The following is an 18,841-nucleotide window of genomic DNA, read 5'->3' as shown; positions in this document are numbered from 1 at the left end:
GTTCATAAATCTGACAAATTCTTTAACAGCTGTTGATAAATCACTGCCCCCCCCCCCCCCCCCCCCTCAAAAAAAGAGTCATAAGACAGAGCTGAGAGACTGTGATAGGAGAATGAACAATCTTATGTTAGCTTAGTTTCATATTAAAGTCACAAGCCATAATACTGTTAGGACACCTTGCATAAAAAAGTTGTATAAAGTTGTATATATAGCCAAAGTAAAGTTTGTACATTTATTTATTTTTTTATGTTTCTGCAAGAAGTTCTTTAAACGGAATTATATTCTAATGCTAAAATATAATCCATTTTCAAATATACTGCTTTATTTTTTATTATTATTGATAAAGTTGCAGTTATTTACTTGTTATCCTGAAGAAACAACACCAAAAAAAGTTTTAATGGTTGAACGTCAGACTGGAGAGCTGCCCAGGGTGTGCCCCGCCTCCCGCCCTCCGTAGATGGGATAGGCTCAGTATTTATACAACATTGTAGATGGCTTTAGTTTGCATGAGGGCATGAACGTCAAGCAGATTACTGAAACTTGCTCCTATTTTAAGTATACTATACCGCAATCCCTCCGATGACACCTGACATCAACTACCAACAACAAGTGCAGACTTGATGTTCATTGAGATCAGTTAGGAAGGATCCAGATGAAATCGGTGCAAGTGCAAAAACAATGGCGACAAGTCCATAAAATAGTAACTAAATGCATAAAGTTTTCACTAGTTATTGACAATATGTTTCTATGGAATTATTTATTTAGCAATATCGCTTTCTTTGTTTCTTCAAATCAATGAACACAACGTTTAAAAAAAAAGAAGAAAAGAAACAAACTAAATTTGAGTATCATATTCAAAACAGAAAAGCACAATTATAGGAAGTGGTGTGGTTAAATATGCAAAACAAATGTTAAACTGTTCCAAACTCTTTCAATGAGGACCACACAGAGGCGGCTTTTATTTATCCAAGTGAACTTTTTTTTTGCACAAGGCAAGGACAGGACTTCTGCGTCCTTATTTGCTCTCAAGTTCGCTCTTTTCTATCTCCCCTTCAATCCAAACGCCCTCTTTTGGCTAAAAAAAAAAAAAAAGTCTGGATATTTGCAGCCTGTAGCTCCTCCCATCAACACAAACAAGTCAGCTGTTTGCTTTTCGTGCAGTGAGGTTAACTGATAACACACACTGTGGCATCTTCCCTCTCGTCGCTCACATCCGTCTGTACGCTGCTAGACAGACGGTGCCTGCTCCTCCACCTCCACCTCTACCTTCCACTCCTCCTCCTTCCCCCGTGTGGTGGTGGAGTCTGCCTGTAGTCCGTATCCGGGTTGGACGAGCCATCCGGAAGCGCGGGGCTCGTCTAGAAAGAACTCGTTTACCCACAAGTCCCAGCGACGCCTCAACTTACAGAACTGGCTTCTTGGGCTTCGGGAGTGTTTCCCATTTAAACAAACAGAGCCGAAGATGGCGGAGAGTTAATGGTGTAAAGAAGAAATTATCGATTCGGGAGAGAGTCACGTCCACGAGGTAAGTACGTTCAGCACGCGCGCTCCTATTCAGTCAGTTTGACCAGACTTTGCGTTTGGTTTGCATTTCAATAGAGGACGGAAATGTCTTGACTTGGGTTTCCAGCGGCAGAGCGCACACAATATTGGCATCGGCGCGGTGCGGAGGGCACAGAATACATATTTTATTTTATTATTTTTTAAAAAGTAAATGACAGAAAACATTTGCCCTCGGTTTGTAACGGTGATGCGGTGCGTGTTTCGGTGCCATGCTTATTTGCAGCACGGCTGAACGTTTGGCACATTTCATAAACTTAACTTGATCGCACAAGCTCGCCAGTTTACGCACGAGCCGCTGGATCGCAATAGTGCCTCCAGTAGATTTGCTGCAGAACATGAATAAGTTTTGGGACAGCACATGCTTTGGGCTCGCACGCTCGCGCTTGAACGCAAAATCACGGGGTGATTTATTTTTTTTTGTTTGTTTTAAACCGGTTGATGCTCGCTGTCCGCGACAGTCGGTGGGAAACAGCTGAGCCCGGTGCTGTCGCAACGTGAGGGAATTTGGACCGGGATGTTTGATGAGCAGGAGCGTGCAAACACACTCGGCTGCGTACTGTATGTGAAAGCGGCTCCCGCTGTATTGCTACTGGTCGCTTTACAACAAACGTGCGCTGCAGGAAGGAGGCAGACGACGGTGACCGTCCGTCAGTCAACCAGCCGCTCAGCCAGCCTGCAAGACCGATTAAATTCAAATAAATAAAGTGCAGCCGGTCTACGGCGTGTGTCTCCAGTGTGCACGTCAGCAGTGCACGAAGGGGTCATGCATTGCCTTAAAATGTGTGAGGTGATACGGTGAATGCTCGTCGTGATGGTGTCTTTTTCCTGTTAGGTCCTTCATAACCCCTCCTGCCATCTGCTTCATCCTCAGTAATGTCTCTAACTGTATATCTGCAGGGGGCAGCAACGTGGCCCTGTGCGTACCCGCTGCTCTGCAATTATGAAGGTGCACGGTTTGATCCCTGAAACAGCCAGCCGGTGGTGTAAGTGTGTGTGTGCGTACGCCGGAAAGCGCTGTGTCCTTGAGCATGACACCAGAGCCCCAGCTCACACTGGATAATAGCAGCCTTACAGTTCAGTGTGTGTAAACAGAGGTTGAATCGGAGTGATGCTGCAGGTGAGGGATGTGAGGCTGAGTTGATTATATTGAAGTCGCTGTCTAAATTTAGATGCGTGTCCAAACGTGGCTGCAGCTAACAAAGATGGTTTTCATTAGTCTCTTTTATAAGATATAAAATATTTAAAGGTTAAAGACAGTGACAGCTCAACACTCACAGATGTCCTTCTCAAAAGATGTCAATTTGCAGCGAGTCACAGATGAAATGCTGCAACCAGAGAATTCCCCGTGCTTATTTAGTGATGCATGACATTATAATGTCTAATGTTATTGTTGATGGCCCCTTTTTCCCCCCGAAAGGTTTACATGAAAATAAAAATGGGTTCAAGTTTCAGCTACTATAACAATCTGAACTATTTTAATTGGCTGAAATATTCAGTTATACAACAAACTAACAGTCAACTAAATATTAGCCAATGGGAAGAGTTTGTTGATCAGATGTTGGTTCGTTTGTTGGTCGATTAAGGGGAAGAAAACTGAGTTGCAAACAGACGTTATAGTTAGATAGTAATTACACACATCAGGCAGGAAGTCCAAAGTGTGGGATCATTTCGAGAGGAAGGGCATGACTCCGAGAGAATAGCATGCAAACTCTGTAGGGAAACATTTGCCTATCATTCTTTGACTTCAAACATTGCTTTTCATTTGCAACTTGTAAGTAGCTCAGTGGTAGACACTTTGCACCATAACTTACTTTAATGTTCAGCTGAGGGTGTCCTTGTTAGTTAAAAAAATATGAAAAAAATATGATGGACATCATATTTGATCCATTAGGATTGCCAGTTCTAAATTGTGAGCAGCTGCTGGTTTCTTGTTTGGCAATGGTAGTAAACTTGGGTTTTGGGGCAGTTAAATTTGTGACATTGGGCTTTGGCAAACAGAGGTGGACTTTATTTTTACAGAAAAAAAATTATTTAGTAAATAACGGATGACAGGACAACTAAAATAAACACTTTCAGGCCAGTTAGCTTCTTCTGTTTATCTTACTGATGTTTCATATTCAGTCCTGTTAAGCCACTTACTGAAAGCTCTATTCTCCTAATTTAATTGATGTATAGTTAGTCAAATGCTCTCCGAACTGTCTGGCTGCTGCTCGTGACGGGGTTTTAATCAGGAATTTATTATTAACAGTAATTGTTTCAGCTCTGTGCCCCAAATGCGTCTGTTGCCCAAGTGAGGGGGGGGGTTGGGTGTCGCAGCAAGGAGCCGTTGTCTCGTTGCACGGCACCCATCTTCTGACAGATTTACAGTCAACTCTGTGGACCAAGTCTCTGCACACGTGCTGTCGCACACACGCCTACAACCTGCTCACAAGGAACCGAAGGCAATGGGAACAGGGAGGTGCTGTGAGCGAGCCGCCAGGACTCATGAGGGGTTTCGCCAAGCGCATGGCGGGATGAATGCATTGACAAGGAGGAGGAGGGTGACAGTGATGCATTATGTTTGCTGAATGGGGAAAAAGGGGACAGAGGTTAGCAGGGGATGCTGGTGACTGGGTCAGGCACTGGGGGCAGGGCTCGTGAGGCTGAAGCAGAGAAGCAGGACATCACATATTAGCCTGGGAGCTTGGGAATCTGTGAGTGTGTGTGTAGAGGAGGAAGGAGGGGGTGTGTACCGAAAGGGGAGGGGCTCAGGTGGAGCCTCTTGCTGGAATTCCACCTGGTATTTCTCATCTTTTGTCTGCGTCCTGGTCTTTGGTCAATCTCGTTTTTACCCACCTCGACTTTGCTCGCTTGTTTCTGGGTGTGTGTGTGTGTGTGTGTGTGTGTGTGTGTGTGTGTGTGTGTGTGTGTGTGTGTGTGTGTGTGTGTGTGTGTTTTCCACCTCTATTGTGGACTCAGGAAGTTTTCTGCCTCAGATTGTTCACATTCTTTGCCATTTTCTTTCTTCTCTCTGTGGCATGTCTCTCGCTGTCCCCTTGCCTCCCCCAGCTCCAGAGTAGTGAGCTAACTGTTGTCCTGTTGTTGCTGGGGCCCCTCTCTGACATGTCAGTATGTGTTAAACAGGAAATAATCTTCACCAGCTCTCATTGATTTCACTCTGTAGAGGAGCGGGTGCTCATATTTAAATCTCACTCATTTTTGTCCACCTGTCTTTTACTTAAACATCAACACTCCAGCGATGAATACTGGGGCATCTGATTTGCAGGGGTTTTTTTTCCCAAATAATATTTTGACCTCACTGACAATAAAGTATTTTAAGTTTCAATAAGCGTACAAAAATCTACTTTACAATCGGGTATAGAAATATATTTTTCCTCAATAACCCTTTAGTAGAATTTAAAAAGACTTGTTTTCAAGTTGGATTACTGAGCTAAATAATGCTTGTGTTGTGTGATGAAGAAATATTTATAATCATACTCTTATTACACATAAACCTACTGGGCTACTTGCATGTTTATGTTATAAAACGGGGCGCTCTAGGGCTCGACAGTTCATCAAATTTAATTTTCAGTTCCAACTCTGGCTTTTACCAATGAGTAACCCTGGACAGTTAAGTTTAAATGACTACTCTGCTGCATGTTTGCCCTTCACTAAAAGCCCAAATCTACTCCCCATCATGATGCTGCATCTTTAGTTCAGTGCCTTTGCATAATGTGACTTAAATTATATTCATTGTGATATAGTTTAAGAGTGATTCTTCATTAAAAAGATCAGTTACATTTTCAATAAATACACAATGTTTCCAAGATTTCTTAATAATTCATAATTTGAAAATTATTTTGAATTCAGTAGAAGCCAGATACCTAATGGATGATGGTTGCATGATGTGCACATAGTGCATCTTTAAATACACATGATGCTACCTGCAAGCCTTCAGACCAAGACCTAAACCTGAGACCTGGAGACCATTTGGTGACTCTCCCTAGAAACCGAAGATTTTTTAGAGAAATTGACCCTCCTTGATTGGTTGGCGTGCAGTTCCTGGCTGATGCTGTGCGGCATCAGTTGCAAAGAGAGAGCTGCACTGAAAACCTTGTGATTGCTCTCGTTGTTTGTAGATTGCTACAGTCACCAAAGTTTTCATCTTTTCTGCAAAAAGTACTTTTGGTTTCATCATTACAAGGGGTCACTCCTTCTGGAATCGCACCGGAATCTTTTGCTTGTTATCCCAGCTGCTAACTAACCACCGAGCAGGAGTTTAACTTATAAAAGCATGATGCAAACAAGAAATGGAAAATGTTTACTTTCAAAGTAAAAGCTGTGCCTACACCACCGTACACGTTACAGAAGTAGCAACTTTTGTCATGTGTAGGCCGTGTGCAGGCGGGAGCGGTGGTAAAGAGGACCCAAAGTGCAGACTTACAGAGATGGAAGATAAACTCAAACTTAGATTTATTATAAAACAAAACTGAAAACTACAAAAGCTGACAGGCAGAACACACAGCATAACAAGATGGTAGATTGCGACACTGACACAGAGAAACACAAGGCTTAAATACACAGAGGGAGCAAGCAGGGAATGAGAGACAGGAGGGAAACACAGCTGAGGCAAATCAGGGCTAACGAGACAAGGGAAGCAAAACCAGGTACATTAACATGAGACAAGGACTTTCAAAGTAAAACAGGAAACGTAACACAGACATGGACTTGACAAGGGGACACAGCAGACAGGGGAGACAAAGCAACTAAGAAACACAGACAGAAACCAGAACATTAACAAAGAAACCAAAAGACTAGAAACCAGTGAACCAGAACGTTCTCTGTTCCTTTCACAGGAGTTGGCTGCTGAGATTTCTTCCTGTTAAAAGGGAGTTTTTCCTTCCCACTGTTGCCAAGTTCTTACTTATAGGGGATCATCTGATTGTTGGGGGTTTTCTCTATTATTGTAGGGTATTCGCTTTGCAATATAAAGCACCTTAAGGCAACTCTCATGTTGCGCCACTTAGCGAGTAATTGGTATTTGGAGACATGTTAGCTTCTTCCATACAAACTATAGACAACCACGATAATCTGCTAGCAACCAAAGCAATTGCAAATGAAGCACTATATACCTCTTTGTGAACCAGTTCCATGTAGTAAGAAAAATCAGCTTCACACAACCACTCACCAGCTGTCAGAGACTACAGGTTTTTCCCTAGCTGGAAGCTGCCAGGGCTTCACTGACTGATCTTGGCCCGTGTGACAGGGGCTTAATGTAATTATTGACGTGCTTCAATGCTGTATCTCCCCATATGGAAAAGATATATATAAATCTTATAAAGTTTGTATCTGTCTTGTGTGAAACTTATATGAAAAGCATACAAGAGTGAAAACAGATATAAGATCCTTTGAAAAATGAAACTTGTATGTTTTGGATACTTACTAAAACAATATATGAAAGTAATGAGAAAGTGGCCACTTTCATGAGTAAATCATATAAGTTTTTACTATTTCTTTTCCATATGGGTAGGAACCTCTGTTTGGATCACTAGTCAGAAAAAGTAAAAAAAAAACCTTCACATTACTCATTACTTTTTTTCTAAAGTAATCTATGATGTTACTTAATTACTTCCTGGAGAAAGTAATTTTTGAAACTATTCATAATTACTTTTGCGTGCCCTGAAATGCATTGTCACATAATTACCAGTTAACAGTATAAACCATGGGCTACAGTCCCATACACTTACACAAACTCATCACAGCCAACGACAGGCAGCCAGAGCCTGTTGAAGATCAGGTTCTGGCTGCTGGGCTGGGATCTGCGTACACTCAGCTGTAAAGTCACTCTGGGTTCTGTCATGGAGATCCTTCTGTGTAGACCCAGTGTTGTATTAGCAGTAGTGGATAGTTGTTTCTATCCTGGATGGAGTTTGCACTTTACTTTTGTCAGGCTCTTGTGCTTTTTTGCAATAAAAGTAATGTCCATATCTCCACCATTTTCCTCCTACCTGCACACAAACTGAAATGTGCTGTTTGTTGTGCAAGAAAAAAGAAGCAGGAAAATGAAAATTTGTATTTTTGTTTTGTTTTTTTCACCCATTGTGCAGATAATTAAAGAACCTTTTATAACACAAATAATTACATAATTGTAATCTGATTACTCGATATAGGACAGTAATGCGTTACATTACTGCATTACAGAAAGATGATTAAAATCACATGTGGCACTGCCGATAACACACACAGATTCATTCATTTGTTCCACTTGTGTGTTTTCAGTACAAAACGTCTTGGCCAACAGTGAGATCAGCGGTTTAGTGGACGGCCAGTTCTAACAAGATTGTCAATCCAAACATTTAGATATAAACTTACATCTGGCAGGTGGTGCTACAGACACATTTTGCTCTACACTACCAAACACAGGACAGCATGAGCATAGAAAAGTGTTTTAGTAAAATAAGTAAATAGCTATCTTAATATGTGAAAAGCTAAAATGTGGCTTGTAGTGTAATGCACTAAAAAAGTGCTGCATAAATGCAGTTACTGATCTCAAACAAGCACATAGTTCTAGTCAGTATGGATCTCCTTCTGAGTCAGAAACCAGCAAGTTATCAAGAGTCACATACTACAGCTATTCATCTGATGACAAATTGGAGGTAGACAAGGGATTTATGTTTGGTACCAAATATGTTATATTTTATCTTCAAGCTAACAGTTTTAAATCAGAAATTCTACCCACAGTCAATGTGAAGGAAGCTGTTGTGCTTCCATGATTAAAGACGATACAAGAAGAAATCATGGCGACACAGATTTCTCTGATTTCTCGGTGTCAAGCTGCAGTATCATTGATCATTATTTTCCAAATATGGTACGACACATAACGCCTCCCCAAAAAAAAAAAATAAAAAAAAAAAATATATATATATATATATATATATATATATATATATATATATATATATATATACACACACAGTTTGGTAACGTCTTGAGTATTTGGACAGTTATAACATTTTTTTAACTGTACCTCTGTGGATTTTAAATCAAATCCCAACCAAATACAAGTTCAGTGCAAGTTTTGATCTTTTGTCTGCAGGACGATGAAACAGCTTGTTTGCCAGTTACTTTGGAGACTGACACACTTCCAAGTGCAAGTCACACTTTTTTGTGAGTGTGTGTGCAAATAACTAATTTACTACTAAGCGCAAGAGGGCTTTATGTAGCCTAGAACATTAGAAAACACTGAAAGAAACACAATGTCTCTTACTTATTCTTTTTTCTTTTTTTTCTCACATGGCACCTGGATGCTGCAGCTCGCTGAACAGTCTAGAAAGAGGCGTGCTTCCTTTTCAGAGGAGAGCTCTTACATAAGAAAAGTGACCCAAGTTGTGACACTAAATGCAAATTTTTAAAAAAGACTAATAAAACTGAAACTGAAAATCAAATTCTTACCCAAAAAGCAACGTTCTATACTAAAGAATACTGACTTAAAATGTTTCGTTTTAATGAGTGGATTTAAATACAAGAGCTTTTGGTATTTTTGAAATATGTTATTCTTATTGCTAACGTGAGCAAAACTAATGAGTGGGAGCGGCACAGGGAGTGGCAGAGGGTGTTCAGTTCAAGGTCGGCCCTCTAAAGCCAAGGCCGTGAGGATCTGTCATGGTTACGTCAATTGTTTTATAACTTTGACCTTAACATTTATATAAACACCTGTTTATATAGTTCCTTTTGTCGTGTGTCAAAGGCGAGCACTGTCAAACCTAACGCTGGAAAACAGACCTCATTTGTTGAACTTTTGCTTTTGGCTTTTTAATATCATTGACTAGTAAGAGTTAAGCAGTGACCAGTTACATAATTTCTTTATTGGGGAAAATTAACATGTTAATATCCATCCATTCATCCATTCAGTCTTCCAGGGTCATGAGCGCCCTGGTGCCTTTCGCAGCTACCACCGGATGCAGGGCCAACACAGAGAAACAGACAACCCTTCATACTCACATTCACACCTATGAGCAATTTAGAATGACCAATAATTTAACCACACTTACTGCATGTCTTTTAACACTGATCTGGAGTCAGCTGTGTAATTGAGCCAGTAGAAAAATTAATTTTGTGTAAAAGCAGGTAGCTGAAAAACTGTTTATGTGATAATAGAATCACTAAATATCAAACATAGTTGGAGCGATGATAGATAGCGAGACACACAGAGGGAGAGGGATGATCTGATGGACTGTCAGAGTGTATCCTTGGTTTCTGTTTCCTTTCTTTCTCCAGAATGCCTCGGTGCAGCTCATGTCCTCTGCCGCTTTATTTTTCTGAGAGCTATTTCTTCTGTGAGAAGAATGTCAAGTGCCTATCTCAGTGCGCTTCTCCGTGTTCTGTCTTTTGTTTTCTTACTTGTGGTTCACTCTTGATTTCTGTCTTCTCTTCTCGCCCCGGTTCACCTCAACCTTTGTCTTCTTGAGTGTGTTTTTGTCTCCTGGCTGAGACTTTTTCTTTTTAACTTTTTCTGATGTCTGGGTCATTGCACTTTAACTAAATAAGTTTATGTGTTAAAATCTGAAAGACTGTATTCTTACGATAGTAGCTCTTTATTGTGTGTGTGTGTGTGTGTGTGTGTGTGTGTGTGTGTGTGTGTGTGTGTGTGTGTGTGCGTGTGGGTGGGTGGATGGTAGTGTTAGGCTGGGAGGGAGGGGGGTGGATACATAGGGGAGAGCGAAGAGTAGACGAGGGGGGAGGAGACATAGAGAGTCGTTATTAACGTGGCGACTCCCGCTAAAATTCAGGGAGTGCTGTTGCATCCAGCTGTTACTGGTTGTGCGAGGCTTCGTTGCCATGGCAACACAGCCCTGTGCGCCTGCTCAAGGTCGTTCATCCAGCTCTGAACCGAGCAGCATGCTGCACATAGGATGTACGGAGGGAGAGAGGAGGAGAGAGAGAGAAAGCAGGAGAGAGGGAGGGAAAGACAGGCAGAAAGAGAGAGAACAGAAGAACTACTTCAAAGTGACCAATCAAAAGCACTTCAGTGACGCTGTGGTCGGTGAACAAACTCGGCCCTGCCTCCACCTCGTCTCTGACACACACGCGCACGCACGCACACACACACACAGTTACTTTCCTCAATAAAGAAACAAACAAAAAAGAAGCCCCTGGCCTTGGGGCTTGTAGGTTCTTTTGCCAGCTGATAAAATATTTAGCTGGTCAGTGCAAGAGAGAGACAGAGAGAGGGGGGCACGGTGGCTGGAGAAGAAGAGAGCAGCAGAGCTTGGCTTTGTGTTTTCCTTTCTCTAATGGTGCATTGCTGTGAGGCTACCTGGGGCTTCTCCCACCTCCTCTCCTCTCTCACTTTCTCTCCTCTCCCCTCAGAGGGCTGCAGCAGCATCCCTTGGGGGGGCTCTGCTGCATGTTTGCAGGCGCTGACTAGACTCGGCGCAGCACACAGTGTGCACTAAACAATCCCGCGCACCGAGGAATCACGGCGCTTCATCGCACGACACATTGTAGGAAATTGAGTCTAACAGTAATCTTTGTTGGATGATATTAATAGCGAGGCACTGTGTGATGAATGCCCGCTGAATCGCAGCTTTACAGCTTACGACGTTGTCGCCGGCGTGCTTGTACATAACGACAGTGCTGATGTTTCGCAGTTATAATGTTTAGTGTGTTCGTCATAATGGTTTCATTTTCCTAATAAGCGACTGCACCTGAGGCTGAGGATGTAATTGAGGTTTCGGCTTGTTTTTATCGTAAAGTTTAAAAAAAAAAAGAGGACAAATTGCTTGTAGAGAAAATGTGAAAACATCACCAGTTTGATTAAAATTCATCCTGAGGGGTCCAGTTGTTGTTCACGTCTTTGTATCGCTGTCAGAAGACAAATGTGGGTGAGCAAGGACATGTCCTCAATAGACTTGGGCCATGCACTGTTATGCTTTAAAGATTTGTGTTAGAATGATATTAACAGTATTTGGTTGTGTTGACACACACTTGTGCCATACAGCGGACACAAGTGACAGTGAGTTTATTAGGACGGCACAAAAAAAATTACAGTGAAGAGGAAAAGAGCTGAGTGGGTACATGACACATGTGAGGCCACATGCGCCCTCATCTAGCAGCTGCAGTCACCACAAGATGAGACACGTAATGCGGTCGATCGCTTATTTTTGTGTGTGCTTTGCTGTATTGATTCAGAGATCATATGAATAAATTGGCAAATTAATCAAATGTAGTCACTTTATAATAAAACGCCACCCCTGAAGTTTAATAATGACACGGATCGTCAGGTTTAAAGTGTCAGCATAGTCTGTTTCTATATTATCTCAGCTGTTGAGGTCACAGAATGCATTCAAATCTAAAGTGTGGCAAACTTTTAGATTTTCCTCTCCTGCCTCTCTTCTTTTTCTGGGTGCACGCAGAGTTTAGCTGGATTTTTTTGACAAAGTCAAACATTTTCGGTGAAGCGCAGGGAAGAATCGCTTTTTGTGGTCGGTGACGTTATAGTGTAGCATAGTGTGTGGATGGCTGTTTAAAAGTTAGAAAAACACAATCGGTGACCTTTCTGTGAGCCCCAATCAAAAGGAGAGTCGGACTTTTGGGTCGGGAGGAGGTTAGGTTCACCTTTCTCTTTGCTCTTAGTTAACAGATGCCTGTTAAAGGGGTTCTCAGAGGGGTGTGTGTGTGTGTGTCTCTAACAAGGGGAGTTCTGTTTTTTTACTTATTTTCCATTGTAAAATCCAGACCTAGTTTATGTGTTTTAGAGTTTTACACACACACACACACACACACACACACACACATACATTTATGGGGTAGAGGATGAGGTAAATGTTACCAGCTGCAGCGTAGCAAGCAAGTGGCTTCAACTCTGCCTGAACCCGGCTGTTATGTGACCACCTCGTCAACTTAATTCACTCCTTTCCCTTAAATGCCACACCGACCCCCCATATCACTTTATCACACTCACATATATGTATACACACACATAAACACACATCACTAGCTCCTTTTTCCCCGTGTCACCAGCAGCATCGCTCAACTCGGGGTAGTGGTGGAGCACTCCCAAAGCTTGTAACCCCCCACCTCACCACAGCAGTGTTGAGCAGCACACTGGCCGGGTGTGCTACGTTATATTGGCTGCCCCTCCGGTTACCCTCTGAGGTCACATTGTTGTTGTTATGATGTCACAAAGGCTTTTTTGTGCAAACCTCCGTCAGCTTACTTTTACACGCAGGCTGCAGTGAAACACAGTTGACGCTCTTTAACCAGTCGATCGGTTGCAGGAAAAAAAAACTGCACTTAATTTGTTAACTTGTTCACTGCTGGACTTATCATCCATCCATCCATCCATCCATCCATCTTTATTTATAAAGCACTTTAAAACAACCACAGCTGACACAAAGTGCTGTACATTGGAACGAAATAATAAAAATAAATACGATATCAGCTTAAATATAGCTATGCACATGTTTCGGCCAAGCTAGGAAGCAGAAAGAAGTCCCTCCGTGTGCTCAAGCTCAGTTCAGGCAGGGGGAGTGTCTTTAGTTAAATCAGGTTTTGCTTTTTAAACCTTATCCACCCCTCTCATTTTCTTTCTCTCACTTCCAATGAGTCTGTTAGTCCTGCGAGATCCGAGTCGTAGTAAACAGGCGGTGACATTCGCAGGCTCTCTGTGGAGGGAAAGGGGCCAGAATTTAAATATTGATTTGATGCAAAGTGAGATAAAATGTCCTATTCCTCTCATGCTCCGCTTTTAGATGCTTTTTATAGCTGTTGATTGTGTATTTTTAGCTGTTGTCGAGCACATCAGACTTTACCCAAAAGAAGGCTTTGATTTTGTTTAAGCACACTGTGTAAACATGCTGCTGTCTGTGACAGATCAGCGCTATATAGGATCCCTAGGATGAAATATCATCTCCTCTTGGACTCTGCTACCTGCTCAGGTAACCATCAGGTATTCAGGCTCGGCTTGTCTACGGATTCAAGGGGCTGTTAATGGTTATTGAGCTGGTAAGACTCCTCCAGTTTTCTGAGAAAAAAAAAAAGCGAAATGGAATTGGAAAACTCGATATTTAGATTTTATTCTAATTAAAATGTTTAATGTTGGAACTTTGATAAGCACTGGATCTCCAGACAGTTAGCTGGCTCCCAGTTAGCCGTTTTGAGCACCACAGTGTTCTAAGGACCAGCCACGACCCAGCAACAGGATGTTGGTAAATGCGTTGGAGCACGTAACTTGCGACTCACAGGAACTTCTGGTATTGGTGCCAAAAGCCACAGGACACCTTCACAGGTCTCCCAGAGTCTAATGCCCTTTTTCGTAGATCCACTGCAGCCTTGAATTTAAAGACATTAACAGCCAAATAACGCAAATGTCTAAGCTCTGCCGTGACATCATTTAACAGTCCGTGTGATGTGTGAATTAAGCCGACGTGAGAATAGTGCAGGTGGTAGTTTACTGCCAATGGAAGGGCATTGTGTGTGTCATCTTCTGCACATTGTATCTGGGCAGCTTACCTAAACCACAGAGTACTTCCTGTAGTCTGAACCCACCTAAAGCAGACTATTTCCAGCTGTGAGCTAAAGGCGATTTACTTAACATGAAGGTTAATATTAAAACAGTTGTTAGTTCATTTGTGTATTTTCTCACCTTCCGAATTTTGCCATGGAAATTATTGGCAGCGACTGTTAATTTTAGACACACACAAATGTTAACCCATCATAACTGTATAATTTAGTTTGTAATGTGCTTTGAATTTTTGTTGTGGTGGCACTCTTTATTTTTATTTGAATCAAAGATTGTATCTGTAACAAATGTCCATGCCACGGAGGACGTTCCTGTCTACCGGAAGGAGAGTAGCTTAGCTATATTTATGTGGTACTACAGTAAACACACATACAAACGCGCAGTGGAGACACACGACACCCTCTTATGTGTTAACTGAAAACCGTTGTCTCTCACACGTCTATGACAGGTCTCCAATAAAGGCCTTGTGGAGAGTACGTGTTAGCTAAGTACGATCTCTCTCCCTATCTTACAAAGGCTAAAAATAGCACCATATCTACGCTAGACTTCGAAAGAGAAAAAGAGGGAGGGAGGACGCAGAGAGAGCGGCAGAAGGAGGAGAAGGTGGGGATGGCAGGACGATGGTGAGAAAACAACAATCAAGGCACGAGAAAAAGGGGAGAGGAGATGAATAGAGGCAGAGCAAGGGTGCGGGAAGGAAAAGAAAACAAGCCATTAATAATTTACCTGCGGGACACTTCGAGTTCGACCTTTATTTCTGGTCAGTGGTGCACAGTAACAAAATGCTGGGCTGAGTGTTGTGTAGTGCGAGGAAGGGAAACTCTTCTCGTGATCTGACTGCTGATGTACAGACTGGAGGTTTGCACCTGTGGGCAGTGGTCAAGCGTACTCAGGTAGTGGGATTTCAGACTCAAAAATAGCTCAGCTATTTTTAAAAAATGTAGCAGTGAGAAGATGAAAAATTATCCGGGAAGACCAGTTAAAGTAAAAGATTCATGATTTCAGGAAGTGCCAAGCACTGCAAAGCACTTTAAAGATTTTACAGTGCTGGGGACATGTGACAAAAACGAATCTCTCCCCAATCACATTACAAAGTAATTCACCCTTTAATTTAGTTCGGCTTTCTAAGAACGTTTCTAAGAAATGACAGGAGTACACAGTGTAATGTTTTTGTTCCCGTGTTGCTCTGTAGGTAGAGATGTGTTGCTGTTGCCAGTTCTATTTTGGATTGTGATGTTGAACTGTACAAAACACCTTCTTCATTCATGATTTCTTTTTAGGTAGTTACTTTGGCCTGTCTCTGACACTGCAGACTCCTTCAAGGGAAAAAAAATCTAAATGCATTCTACCTTTTGCTGACATAATATTTGTTTGTGGATGTGCACATGGACTAATGCAGAGACTGCAAATGACTAGTTCTTACTTCTATGTCCTAGTCCACTCGGACCAAGTTGGAGTTGGATTGTTTTCCACAGATCTGCACGCACATAATCTTCCTTAATGTAGTCGACTTTCTCCTCTGCAAATATTTTATTTGCCGTTTATTTTATGCAGAATAAAGTAACAATAAACAACTTTTTCCTCAGTGAGTCAGTTATCCTACAGATGAACTCCAAAGCCGCTGTCGTGGACGCCAGCTGGCGACGGTAGTCCTTGTTCTGCTCTGCAGAGCCGCTGAGTTCGGCATAGCGGATAATGAAGCAGTTCTCCACCTGCTGCAGGTTCTAGTTAGAGTGGCCCTCCAGCTCACAGTTGTTCTCCAGAGCAGACGAAGGACTGCAATCGTCAGCTGTCGCCCAATACAGCGGAGTTGGAGTGTGTCAGACTCGCCGATGAGATGGGAAAGCCTGGAGCTAGATGGTGAACGGCGGCTGAACTTTAAAAACAAGAGCAAAGGAATTAACAAAGTGACCACAGATGGTGCTCTTCTCTTGGACGGATGGAAAAAGTAAAAATCTAAAATGAAAACATACGTTTTCAAATATACTTCGATGTCCAATGACGAAGGACCGTTGCCTACTTATTGTTGTGGAGTGCGTGCCACTGCGATACCTCAGCAGAGCAGTTAACAACAACGACCACCTTAAACTTTTCAAATTGTAGGCAGACAGATCCTTTACAGATGCTCACATTCAGAATGAAACTTGTGAACTTTATATGCTTGTGTGTCTGGCGGTATCTCCTTCCCTTATCCAGTTCATCCACATTTCGCAGGTGTGGTGCTGGGGGCCCGAGGATGTGCAGCGTTGAGTTCAAAGTGGCTCGTTTGAGTTGGCCAAAATTTTAGGCTTACGCTTGAGAATGCTCTCGATGTAAGGTGTTCAGGATCATCAGGAACTTACAGCTACCCACCAGCCTGAGTAAAATGTAGCCTGCGGGAAAACTGCAGGCAAGTGTGAGCACATTTATTAATCACATACGACTTTCAGGTGGTTATGTCACAACAAGTGATGACTACTTGGAAAGTTCCTGTTTATTCACTAATCATCTTCGTTCAGATTATCTCTTCATTTCAGGCTCACTTCAGGTGTTTTTCTTCTTCTTCTTTATATTTATTTGCAGCAACAAGTACATATGACTACACACCCTTTGCTGAGTGTATCCTTACAGGTATCCTCTTTTGAAACCAGTGAAGTTGTGTAGGAGTGTGTCTGCTGAGTTTCACAACCTGGTTCTCCTGAAATGGTGCAAAGCTGATGTGAAAATGGCTTAAGATGGGCGTTTGACATTTTAGTCACACAGTGTCTTATTAAACGATTATTTACCAAATTTGTTGCTTCGGCTTGCTGCACTTCCAGTTCAGTTTAGCATTTCAAAACATTAACAAGCAAAAATGTGCTTAGCAAATGACTATCCTGAAGAAACAGAACTCTCAGTGTATCTGTTAGACTGAATATTGTTTCCTGTGTCCAAAAGTATTTTTGCTCCAAATAAAAATAATAATAATAATCCTTTCCGAGTCTACGGTGGAGAGCTTCTTCCATTACCTTGAGATCAGTTTTCACAGAACAGTTTGGCTGGACGACATTTGTTCCCAAGCCAGGAAACTAGTTGACAGGCTATTTATTACCACAGATTTTTTTGTGTGTCCCTTGCCATGCGGCCTGTTTCATGTCTTCTGATGCTTTACGTGTCCTTTTGACACCATTGTACTCATGAACACGTACATATATTCAGCTCTGTCTAGTCTGGACTAATTTGTTGCTGTTCTGCATTTAACCTTTGTCCTGACACACTTAGCTGCACAAAAGAACAGAAAAATAGCCGGAGGAGTTAAAGGGGGGGTTGTCGGCCAACTTGTTGCTGTGTGATTGTGGTGCTATGACAAATACTGTGTGTGTGTGTGTGTGTGTGTGTGTGTGTGTGTGTGTGTGTGTGTGTGTGTGTGTGTGTGTGTGTGTGTGTGCGCGTTATCAGAGCTTGTGTGGTTTGTATTTACCAACAAAACAAACTGTGAGGTCTTGGGTAAGGGACACAGTGACGCTAAATTTTCCACAAGGCCTCACATTTTCATTTTACTTCTCCTGCACAAAAAATAGACAGAAAGAAGGCGAGGAGGACGGGGGAGAGTGGGAAAGACTTTTGGTTTTAGTGCCACAGGGGGGTTAGGGATTTGAAGCAGAAGAAGAATAGGCAATGCAGTTGACATTGTTAAATTTCAAGTGTTTTTCAAACAGTCCATTTACTGTGTAACCCTAAACCCTTGGGTAACACTGAGGCCTCTCACCCTCAGGCAAGGTGCTATAGACCTTACTACTGCAGTTAGACCAGTATAAGTGTTTGTGTTTGTACTCCTTCTGGAATACTTAACATTTTTTTGTGTGTGTCTTTTTGCAAGAGTTTTGAATAGACTAAAAGTATGTGTTTAATGTAATAGTGGCATTTAAAACTGGCAACTAATAACTTTTCATGTTTGAAATACATTACACGCACATTAACAGTTCTTGTCAGCCCTCCATAGCATGACACAAAACAGCCCACAGCACCTCCGTGTGACCTAAGAACTTATTAGAAACGGTCAAACAGAAAAGAATGAAAGAGCTTGCTGGAAGTCGAGATGAGATGTAATGTAATCTGTCTACTCGAGACTCCAGAAGTGGTTTATAAAGTTGAGGTTCCTCTGCACATCCTTCAAACGTTGTAGCTTTCTGTTGACAAAAAGCTCCCACAAATTCATGTCGATCAAAAACTCAGCATGCCTCAAATTATTTTAAGTTAGTTATATATACACATATGTTTGTTTGTTATGTATAAGTGACCTAAATAGCGATGTAGTTAAAAATTTGTGTGATTCAGTGCATTTCTCATGTAGTATTTAAATCATTTATGAGGGGGGAAAAAAGGCCAAACGTTTTCCCGTTTCTATTCTTTGTTGTGCAATTGGAATTTGAATATACACTCACTGGTCACTATATTAGGTACAGCTTGTTAGTATTTGTCAGGCCCCCTTTTGCATTCAGAACCGCCTTAATTATTTGTGTCACAGACTCAACAAGGTGCTGGAAACACCTTGTTGAGTATCTGCACAGCAGCTGCAGATTTGATGGATGCACATTCGTGATGTGAATCTTTCATCCCACCGCATCCCAAAGGTGCTCTATTGCATTGAGGTCAGGTGACTGTAGAGGGCTTTTGAGTACAAAGAACTTACTGTCATGTTCAAGAAACCAGGGTGAGATGATCTGAGATCAGAATCAGAAGATGGGTGCACTGTAGTTATAAAGAAATGGGCATGGTAAAAACAACACTCATTTGGTATTAAGGAGCCCAAAGCAC

At 42.0% G+C, this 18,841-nt stretch overlaps 1 protein-coding gene across 1 annotated transcript in view; it reads left to right on the top strand.

Moving 5' to 3' along the window:
* The first annotated feature begins 1,394 nt into the window (after window positions 1-1,394).
* The window catches only part of LOC146550799 (nuclear receptor coactivator 3-like), a 64,423-nt gene continuing 46,976 nt past the window's right edge, over window positions 1,395-18,841 (top strand). The window contains exon 1 of the mRNA XM_085258727.1: window positions 1,395-1,525. The gene's annotated coding sequence lies outside the window, so the exon portion shown is untranslated. The remainder of the gene's footprint in view (window positions 1,526-18,841) is intronic.

The sequence above is a fragment of the Mchenga conophoros genome, linkage group LG20 (assembly GCF_057382185.1).
Source record: "Mchenga conophoros isolate Kocher_MC1m ecotype Shallow Benthic linkage group LG20, M_conophoros_male_GT1.1, whole genome shotgun sequence".
NCBI lineage: Eukaryota > Metazoa > Chordata > Actinopteri > Cichliformes > Cichlidae > Mchenga > Mchenga conophoros.
The sequence above is the reverse complement of the archived record's forward strand: the minus strand, read 5'-3'. Positions and strand labels throughout refer to the sequence as shown.